The sequence below is a fragment of the Loxodonta africana genome, chromosome 25 (assembly GCF_030014295.1).
Source record: "Loxodonta africana isolate mLoxAfr1 chromosome 25, mLoxAfr1.hap2, whole genome shotgun sequence".
Classification (NCBI taxonomy): Eukaryota; Metazoa; Chordata; class Mammalia; order Proboscidea; family Elephantidae; genus Loxodonta; species Loxodonta africana.
In genome coordinates this window covers 48647822-48659182 of record NC_087366.1, presented here as the reverse complement: position 1 = coordinate 48659182, position 11361 = coordinate 48647822, and the positions used below count along the sequence as shown (strand labels likewise).

The 11361-nt window shown below is 44.3% G+C and overlaps 1 pseudogene; it reads left to right on the top strand.

Moving 5' to 3' along the window:
- Nucleotides 1-3697: 3697 nt before the first annotated feature.
- On the top strand, nt 3698-3850 carry LOC111750950 (U1 spliceosomal RNA; annotated as a pseudogene).
- The last annotated feature ends 7511 nt before the right edge of the window (nt 3851-11361 follow it).

Here is an 11361-nt window from a genome sequence, read left to right as displayed (position 1 = left end):
GGCAAGACTAGTTTGGACGTGTTATCAGGAGGGATCAACCCCTGGAGAAGGACATCAGGCATAGCAAAGCAGAGGGTCAGCGAAAAAGAGGAAGACCCTCAGTGAGATGGATTGACACAGTGGCTGCAACAAGGGGCTCAAGCATAACAACTATGGTGAGGATGGCGCAGGACCAGGCAGTGTTTCCTTCTGTTGTAGGTAGGGTCACTGTGAGTCAAAACCAACTCAGCAGCACCTAACGACGACAACAATATGTCATCTGATTTTGTGACTGCTGCTTCCACGGGGGTTGGTTGTGGATCCAAGTAAAATGAAATCCTTGACAACTTCAATCTTTTCTCCATTTATCATGATGTTGTTTATTAGTCCAGTTGTAAGGATTTTTATTTTCTTTATGTTGAGGTGTAATCTGTACTGAAGGCTGGTCTTTGATCTTCATCAGTAAGTACTTCAAGTCCTCTTCACTTTCAACAAGCAAGGTTGTGTTATTTGCATATCACAGTTTGTTAATTAGTCTTCCTCCAATCCTGATGCCATGTTCTTCTTCGTATAGTCCAGCACAGGGTCAGCAAAAAAGAGGAAGACCCTCAATGAGCTGGATTAACACATGGCTGCAACAATGGGCTCAAACATACCTACTATTTTGAGGATGGCACAGGACTGGGTAATGTTTCATTCTGTTATACATAGGGTTGCTATAAGTTGGGCCCGACTCAACTACACCTAACAACAACACATGTATAATACGTAAGAGGGAGCCCCTGGGTGGTGCTATCAGCTAACGCACTTGGCTGCCAACCAAAAGGTTGGAGGTTCGAGTCCATCCAGAGGCACCTCAGAAGAAAGGCCTGGCAATCTAGTTCTAAAATAGCAGCCATGGAAACCCGTATGGACCACAGTTCTACTCTGATGTACACAGGGTCTCTGTGAGTCAGAGTTGACTCCACGGCAGCTGGTGGTAGTGGCAGACGTACAACGACATCCCCAACCTTGACAAGGTTAGAGTTTCGGACAGACGATAATAGGCAACTCTTTGTGATAAATGTATAGAGACTATGTGGAGTAAATTGGTCATTTGGCACAATATAGTCCATAAAAATAATGTTCTACATCCTAGAACATTATAGGATTTTATGTCTGGGGTCTTAAAAGCTTGCAAGTGGCCATCTGAGATATAACTATTAGTCCGGAGCAAAAGAGAAAGAAGGAAACCAAAGACTCAAAGAAGAACCTAGCTTACAGAACCAATAGTCTACACAAACAACAACACCTACCTTGAGAACGAAAGAACTAGATGGTGCCTGGCTACCACCACCAACCATTCTAACCAGAGACTCAACAGATGGTCCTGGATAGAATGGGAGAAAAATGTAAAACAAAACTCAAATTCCTAAAACAAAGGCCAGACTTACTGGACTGGTAGAGACTAGATCAACTCCCAGAACTATCACCCTGAGATACTCTTCAAACCTGGAACTCAAACCACTCCCAGAGATCAACTTTCAGCAGATGACAGATTGGCCCATAAAATAAATAATATCACCTGTGAGTACTGTGTGCCTCACAATAATCATCTAAATAAAACCAAATGATAAACATTTACCCTAGACCAAAGATGAGAAGGCAAGGAGGGAGGAGGGGGACAGGGAAGCTAGATTAATGGAAACAGAACAACCAAAATGGAAATAATGAGAATGCTGATATATTGCGGAAAATGTGACCAATGACACTAAACAACATTCACAGGAATTGTTAAATGAGAACCTAATTTCCTGTGTAAACTTACATCCAAAACACAATAAAATACCTATTTTTTAACGTAATACAGAGTAGTGTGCAAGGCAGAATCCTGGGAATATTCTTCGGCAGGCTTTTTTTCCTTCTGTCCCATCTCCAATCCATTATCAAGTCTTCTCAATTCCAAGTCCAAAACATCCTCATACCATCCACTTCTCTCCATTCCCGCTTCCTTCTCTCCTGATCCAAAGCTCCCTTCTATCTAGCCTCCTCCCTGAATGTTCCCTAGCTCTCTTCAATCCATTTACCACCTGGCAGCCCACTTAAGACCATTTATTATTTTTTGGTTGCTCTTAGGATTCAGACTAAACTCCCTACCACAATCCATGGGCCCTGCGTGGCCCAGCAGCTGCCTCCTCCCTAACACTGCCCCCCACCACCAGCCACTTCATCTCACCTGGTGGCCAATCTTTCTAACTCTGTATACCAGCACACAGATCTTTCAATTCTCCCGATAAAACAAGCTCTTTCTTGTTTCCAGGACTTTGCTTCCCTTCTGTTAAGAACACTGCTCCTTATCTCTCCCCCGCCACCTATTTAATTCCATTCACCCTTCATATGGCCCCTCAATAGTCACTTCTTTAGGGAAACCTTTCCTGAGCTGCAGAAAATGGATCTTTCTGCTGTCCACTCTAAAATTTCTCGTGGCAAACATCACAGTTTAACTGCATATGTGTCCACTTATTTGATGAATGTCTGCTTCACCCCTCACGCCTGTAAATTCATCATTGTATCGCCTGTACCTAGCATGGTGCCTGACATATAGTAAATGCTGAAGAAATATTTGTGGAGTGAATTTTAGTGGACATGTCAATTTTTTATGGTTTGTTCAGTGAGTATAGAAGCAAACTCCCCATAACGTGAGTGGAACAGGCCAGGGTTTCCTTGGGAACTTAGTGGGATGCCTTTAATCCGCTTGGTAGTATTCTGCAGTGGCATCTCTCCCTGAGCCTTACTGGACTGTGTTACTGGAAGTCCAACATCTCCTGTTCCATCCTGGGTCCACAGGGTGGGTCACTGGTGGAGAGAGGGAAGGCTAATAATGTCCCAGTGGGGTAAATGGCACAGGGACCAGGGAACCGTAGGTTGGATTTGCATGGAGAGAGACCATTAGAGTCAGAAGGCCACTGGAATGATGACTCTAGAATCTTGAAGTCCCAGGTATTTTCCCCCCAGGTTTCAGGGTGGATGGATGCTGTGTATATAATGCAAATAGAGCCAGACACCTACTTGAACATCATGCCCTGGGGCTTAGGCTAGTTTGAATTTTCCATTCACTAAAACTTTACTGAGTTCCTGTCCTCCAGCAGGTTATACTTGCCATTGGCCTCCAGAGGGCACCCTGGAGGCTATTCTGGGCAGCCTCTCCAGTACTGACCAGCTTCCATGATCAGTGGAAGCCAATCTGAAAGCAGCTGGGGTCAAAGCCACATGGTTACAGATCAGGATGGGTGAAGACGTGCCAGGGAGCAGTGGCGAGGTGGGCTGATTAGTCATGTGGTTGATAGGACTTATAGCAACATAGGTATGCAGTGGCCATTTGCTTTTTTAATTGCCCAGCATCCATTTCCACTTTATTGGAAGACTCCAAGTTTTGTTGATGGAGTTAACCCTCTCTCACTGTGTGCCCTGTTGGTAGGACAGAAATCAAGGAGCCTTCTTCCCCATAGCCAAGGGTGGGCACATGATCTGGGCTGGGCCACTCAGATTCTCCCTTGAGACTCTCTCCAGAGACACTCATGACAGTGAATCTTAAACAGAAAGTGAGGCATCAGCAGAAATGAGCACTTGGAGCTCATCCACCTCCTCAGTAACTCGCAGATAAGGTAGCTGACCAGTTTCCGTTGTCTGGATATCTGAAGTGGCCTTGGTTCCTGTCCCATTTCAAGACTAGATCCCCATACTTAGCTGGAGTGGAGAGGAGATACCATGATCATGAAGGGCAAGACTCATCCATCGCACTGTGGATGTGCTGACCCCCGAGATTTCCCCACATGTGGGGAACTCAACTGCATAATATGTGGTAATGGGGACTGCCTTAGTGCTTTCCCCTGTTAAAAAAAAAAAAAGAGAGAGAGAGAGAAGGGAAAAAAAAAAATACTGGCTCTCCAGCCTCCTGTCTACTCTGTGAGAAACCTGATAGCCCTTCAACAAACTTCTTGTGTTTGATTAGCTGAAGTTGGTTTTTGTTGCCTATAACCAAGAAACATTATCTTCTCATTCATAACTTCCATTTGACAAACTACAGATGGTTGGCAATAGTACAAAGCCTTGGATAGTTGCTGCCAGAAGAGGAGGTGGCTGAGATGGTCTAAGATATGGCCAGTTGCCGTCAAGTCGATTTCAACTCATGGCAACCCCACGTGTATCAGAGCAGAAGCGTGCTCCATAAGGTTTTCAGTGGCTGATTTTTGGAAGTAGATCCCCAGGCCTTTCTTCTGAGGTCCCTCTGGGTGGACTTGAACTTCTAACCTTTTGGTTAGGAGCCACACACTTCAACCATTTGCGTCACCTGGGGACTCTGGTCTAAAATATAACCCATAATCCTTGGAAGCTAAATGGGTTGGCACTAGTTTGTGACGGTAGGGGGTCACCTGCTGGCATTAAGTATACTATCTTGGTGAAGGCACCTATTACCATAGGAATGAGCAAGGGGTATACACGCAAGGAAGGCCAGAGAAGAAACCCAGAGGCTTCATCTTCCAGGGTCATTTGAGGCTGGAGAATGTGCAACAATCCTCGGGCTGCCCCAGGCACAGATATCAGAGGCAGAGCCACAACGCAGGATGTCATCAGGCAGACAACTGAGAAAAAGGCCCCATTCTAAAGAGGTCATCTAACCTCCGCTGCTGCCAGATTCTGAGAGAAATCCCTCCTATGCTGGAGAAATTGTTGGTTTTCAACAGTGTGAGGCTGGGCTAGGTCAAGTTAAGCTGGGACTGTGGGAGAGATGGTGAGTCCTTGCCAGTGCTGGAGACAAGAGTTGGAAGCATACGAAAAAGGATGAGTCCTTGAGGAGGTGGCTGGGTAGCGGTGAACAACACTACGCTCTTGACATGCCTTTCCAGGAGCAGCTTGATGAGGAAGGGCTTATGAGTCACGGCCCCTCCTCAGAGAATTCCTGTTGGTAATGTTCACCTCCATCCGGGCAGCCCTGGAGCATTCTAGAAGCCAGGCCTGACAGACCAAGGATTGCTCCACAAATCCTCCCTATATCCTGAGTCCATAAGTGCTTTGATCTAGAGGCAGAACCTTCAACTTCCCTTTCTCCCTACCTGCCCCCAGAGCTCCAGCGCATTGTGGTTGTGACCTGACCCCAGGGGTCAGGAACTAGGCTGCTGTCATCAGGCCTATATATCCTCAGTAGTCAGCGAGGCCAGGGGAGTTGGGTTGGGGTTGTGCAGCAAGGGCCCTGAGGTGTACATCAGGGATCTTAGTCATAACAACAGAAACAAATATGCTGAAAAGATATTGGGTACCTCAGAATTGCCAGAAAGACTGGAAAATCAGGCCTGGAGGAGACAGAAACAAAAACAAAGACCCAGTCCACTACAGATGGGTCCAGTAAGGACACCACTGTCCCTGCCACCGAGCACCAGATGCTGCAGGTACACTGCTGACCCTGCCCACACTGGACAGGGGACACCCCACGGCTGTCACGCCGACGCTTCTGACTCCCACTGGAGGTGGTAACCAGAAAAGATTCCCTTGCTTCTTCGTTTCACTAACTCCCAGTTCTGAATCTAGGGTGGTGTTTCTGATTCAGTGTTAAAAAAAACCAAAACAAAAGCAGTCCAACAAACTCCCTTCAACCACCACTAAATTTTATTTTTTACCTTTTTATTATCTGAATTCTCCCATACATGTTTTTAAAAGAAGAACCATGGCTAGCCCTCTGTAGATGCCTTGGTGCCCTGCCAGATCCCTAATGGCAGCTGCACGCCCACCCCCAGCTGCTGAGAGTGCTGGCTGAAAACACATCGCAGCTGCTCCTCTTGTCCTCCCCTTGCTCTTGGCTGACAAGTGCTGCCCTGCTGGGCAGTTATGAACTTCTTTCTCCCCAGGGAGGAGGCGGCAGCTCACGGCCAATGACTGACTGATACAGGTGTCTGAAAGCCTGGCCCCCTTGCCTCAGTGCAGATTGTGTTCCAGCGTCTTCCCCCTGTTAAACTATACCTGAGATGACATCCTTTACCTGGGTTAGACTTTACCTGAGACTATATCACTTTTTTTTTTTTTTTTATCATTTTTACCTGGGTCAGACTTTACCTGAGACCACATCACTTATCTGGGTTAGACTTTACTTGGGACCACATCTTTTACCTGGGTTAGACTTTACCTGAACTGAGACTACATCCTTTCTCAGTGCTTTCTCTCCCCACATTTGTCTTGCTTCCCTTCCTCCTGAGAGGAGTGTCCCCTCTTTCCTGAGAACATCCCCTCAATAAGTCACCAACACCAGGAACCCCATCTCAGGCTCTGCTTCTAGAGAGCCTGGCCTCAGGCATACTTTTGCTGTCATTATCGCCATCATCTCTCTCCCCTTCTATTCCAAGCCCCACAGCCAGATGTGTCTTGCCTTCTGTTTCTGGGTGGCTGGTTATCATGGGCAAGGGCAGACAGGCAGAGAGGCAGGAGAGCCTCATGACTAGGGCCAGGTAGACAGATATTAACCCTAACCCTAACCCTTGTTGTTGTTAGCTGCCATTGAGTCAGCCCCTGGCTTTTGGCAACAAGAGCACCATCCTCATGATCAGATTGTATGGTTACGATCCATAGGGTTTTCACTGGCTGATTTTCAGAAGTAGATCACCAGGTCTTTCTTCCTGGTCCATCTTAGTCTGGAAGCTCCGCTGAAACCTGTTCGGCATGAGTAACACACACGCTTCCACTGACAGATGGTGGTGCCTGCCAATGGGGAGCATGGGTTGATAACTGAACCTAGATCTCCTGTATGGAAAGCGGCAATTCTACCACTGAACCCTAACCCTAATCCCATGCAAATAAATGTAGGGTTGCGACTGTGATAGGCCTCATGAAGGAAAAGTGCACACTGCTGTCTGAGGGGATTTGACCTAATCAGGAGGTCCAGGAAGGCTTCCCTAAGGAAGTGATTTTAAAAAACTGCTAAAACTAACCCACTGTTGTCGAGTCGATTCTGACTCACAGCAACCCTATAGAACAAAGTAGAACTGCCCCACAGAGTTTCCAAGGAGCACCTGGTGGATTTGAACTGCTAACCTTTAGGTTAGCAGCCGTAGTGCTTAACCACTGCACCACCAGTGTTTCCACGGAAGTGATACTAAGCTGCAATTTGAAAAATGAGTAAAAGTGTCAACTGGTGGAGAGAAGAGTATTCTAGGCAGAGGATTTGCATACACAAAGGCCCTAAGCAAGAGGGAATATGGAGAACATAGGAGATGAAAACAAGACCAGTGTGATTACAGCTAGAAACCCAAGGCTGGCAGCACTGTCTGAGGGACCAGAGCTGGCTGGCTTGGCTTTTTAAGGAGTCTGGTCTTTTTCCTAAAAAAAAAAAAACAGAAGGATGGCATTAATGGAGCAGGAGTAAAGTGACATGATCAGGTTTGCATTTTGAAAGACTTCTCTGGCTGCAGTGTGGAGAATGGATTTGAAAGGAACCCAGAATAGACTTGGACAGCCAGAGAGGGGCCATTGTAGAGGCTGGGGGAAGAAGACAGGAGCTTGGCAGGGGTGGGAGGGCGTGGCAGTGGAGAGAGGTGGACAGGTGTGGAAGATCTTCAGGACTAACGCTGACAGGATTTGCTGATGCATTTTCTGGGGGCGATGGTGAGGAGAGGGAGTTGTCAAGGATGACGTCTGAGTTTCTGGTTTTCATAACTGGAGGGACTGAAGGAAAAGCTGGAGATGATAGGGCAGGCTCTGCCATAGATGTGTGTGTTCCTCTGGGACAAAGACTGTGTTCTGTTTGTGTCCCACTCTGCTATATTGTTATCCACATGTTAAAAAAAAAAACACTCAATAAATTTTGCTAAATGTCCTATATGTTTTGCATTGTTAATCAACCAGTGTCTTTGATGACAAACGGTTCCCCTCCCTGACATGTTCTGCACATTTGGTTGAGTCAGGCTAAGATGGTGGGCATGGCGAGAAGGAAGGAGTGGGCAGAGCTGAGGGAAGAGGAACATGGGAGACGGTGGGTAGGGTGGATGCCTGGGTAAAGAGGGCAGCAGTGTAGCTCTCGTGTTGGAACAAATTTTACCTCTGCTAGGCCAATTTCGTCTTTTTTGTTCCCAGCTGGCTTACATATAAAACCTGATTCTTGACTCTGAGATACTGAAATGCCATTTATCATTCAGAGAAAAGAATTTTCTTCTCTCTAGAGAAGTCCCTTAAGGAGAAAGAAATGTCCCTGTTAAATCTTTAGTAATTCAACTACTTTGCATAGACCATGACTGGAAAGTACCTGTCTACAACAAGTCACCAGTATGACCCACTTCACCAGCTTGAATATAGCTCTTTTATTTTTTTATTAATGTCCTGAGCCCCAAATTCACCTCTTCTGTGATTTTTTTAAAAATACCTTTATTGAAATATAATTCACATACCATACAATTCACCCATTTAAAGTGTACAATTCAATGGATTTTAGTATATTCACAGATATATACAATTATCATCACAGTCAATTTTAGAATATTTTCATCAGAAAGAAACTGTTTAGCTACCATCCCTCACTCACCCAATCCCCTAAGCCCTAAGCAACCACAAATATACATTCTGTCTGTATAGGTTTGCCTATTCTATACAGTTCATATAAATTGAATCAGATAATATGTGGTCTTTTGTGACTAACTTCTTCCACTTAGCAAATGTTTCAAGGTTCATCCGTGTTATAGCATGTATCACTACTTCATTCTTTTTTAGAGCTGAATAGTATTGCATTGTGTGGATTTTCCACATGTTATTTATCATCCATCCATTGACCGATGTTTGGACTGTTTTCACATTTTGGCTCTTATGAATAATGCTGCTACAAACATTGGTGGACAAGTTTTTGCGTGGACATGTATTTTAAAAATCTCTTGGGCGTATACCTAGGAGTGGAATTGCTGGGTCATATATTAACTATGTTTAATCTTTTGAGGAACTGCTAGGCTGTTTTCCAGAGTAGATGCACCGTTTTACATTTCCACCAGCAATGTATGAGGGTTCTGATTTCTCCACATCTCCAACGCTTATCTGACTTTTTTAGTTCTAGCCATCCTAGCGGGTGTGAAGTGGTATTTTGTTGCGGTCCAACTTGATCTTGTTAGAAATCTAGTGTTTTTCTTTTTGGGTCACACCCCTTCAGATTTTCTAAGAACTCTTCACCAGCTAGCTATTCCACAGCAGCAGCCTGCTGATGTGTCTCCCTATGCCCATCTTTTCTCCAGTTCATTCCCTTTAGAACAGTCAAAGTGATCTGATCAAGTCATACCTATGCTCTTAGCGTAAAAGTGCAAACTCCTAACCATGGCCCATGGCCTTCAAGGCGTGCATGAGGTGGCCCCTGCCTATTTTTCCAATCTGTGTCTTCCTCCCACTCATGTCTGTGTTCTACCAACTGGTCTTCTTTCAGCTCCTCAACTACGCTAAGCTGTTTAATGCCTGAGGACCTTTGCAATTGCTGTTCCCTCAACCTTGCATTCTCCTCCCATTCTTTGCCTCATCGTTTAGATCTTAGCCTCCTGGAAAGGCCCACACTTACTAACTTGGTGTTTGGTGACATTACATCGAGAGCTTGAAATTAACCACAGTGTGAGTATTTGTCACACAAATTGGCAAATGTTAAAAATTAGGGTTTTTTTTTTTTTTTGTACAGAGCCAGTTTACCAGCATACCACTGGATAAATCTAACAAAATATGTGAAGACCTCTACAACAAAATATTGCTGAAAGAAATTAAAGACCTAAATAAGAAACGTATTTTGTTCATAGATAAGAAGACTTGACATTGTTAAGATGTCAAGTCTCCCCAAATCACTCTTCAGATTCCATAGAATCCTAATCGAAATACCAACAAACAAGCTTATACTAAAATTTTTGAGGAAATGCAAAGTCCTAGAATAACCTGAAACTTTGAAAAAGTAGAAATAAAAGAAGACTTAGCTCTGGTGGTGCAGTAGGTAAGAGATCAGCTGCTAACCAAAAGGTCAGCAGTTCAAATCCACCAGCCACTCCTTGGAAACCTACAGGATAGTTCTACTCTGTCCTACAGGGTCACTATAAGTTGGAATGGACTCAATGGTGATGGGAATACTACATGATTTTAAGATGTACTATTAAGCTATATTAACCAAGACAGTGTGGTATTGGAATATGATTAGACATGTATAACAGAATAGGGTCCATAATTTCACCCAGACTATCCAGTCAATTAATTTTCTTGGTATTAGACATTCTATGGGTACTTTATTGAGGCTCTACAATGGTTGCTTTGGCTATTTCTCAATACCTAAGTAAAAAAATTAAGTTATCATGACTATGTTTTATAGCGTAGAAATTGAACTTTAGTCCCTGTGCTGGAACAGACTCAGAAAATTTTCTGAGATTGTGTGTGCCTTGCCAATGAGCAATCTCTTGGCCCTTCTTTGTGCACTCAGTCAAGTGGCCTACTCCTAACTAAAACAAGGATGTGTTCTTAATCAGCAACATAAAATAACTTTCAATCATTCAGGAAAAATTTATTGTTATATATTTTTAATGAGTATTTTTATCTTTATGAAATGCCTATCTGGTAATATTCCTTACCCTTAAGTCTACTTTGTCTGATACTGATATAAGCGCTCCAGCTTTCTTATGGTTAGTGTTTGGAATATATGTTGTATGTTTTCCCATCCTTTTCCTTTTAATACACGTGTATTTTTATATGCTCCTTTATATTGCTTTTTCCTCTGGAACACTATCCCCCACAAATTCCAGTTGCGTAGCCCCTGCAACTCCAATCTTTCTTTTCTCAACTCAGACAAGATCTCTGTGCTCTGCTTGGGTCCCTGCCCCATCTTTCCAAGGCAGTTCAAGAAAGCTGAGGTGATTGTTGTTGTTATTAGACGCTGCTGAGTCAGCTCCAACACATGGCAACCCATGTACAACAGAATGAAACATTGCCTGGTGTTGTACTATCTTCACGATCGTTGGTATGCTGGAGTCCGTTGTTGGCAGCCACAGTGTATTTTGAGTGCCTTCCAACCTAAGGAGGCTCATCTTCCAGCACTATATCAAACAGTATTTTGTTGTACCCCATAGGGTTTTCACTGGTTAATTTTCAGAAGTAGATTGCCAATTCTTTCTTCCTAGTCTCTCTTAGTCTGGAAACTCCGCTGAAACCTGTCCACCATGGGTGACCTTGCTGGTATTTGAAACACTAGTGGCATAGCTTCTAGCATCACAGCAACGTGTAAGCCACTGTAGTACGACAAACTGACAGCCGGGTAGTGGGTTGATCATAGGGCTCACCTTGTTTACTTCCTTCATTTCAGGAATCACGTTCTACACATTCTATACTGCCTCCCATATTAGTATCTGAACACAGTTGTTTCAT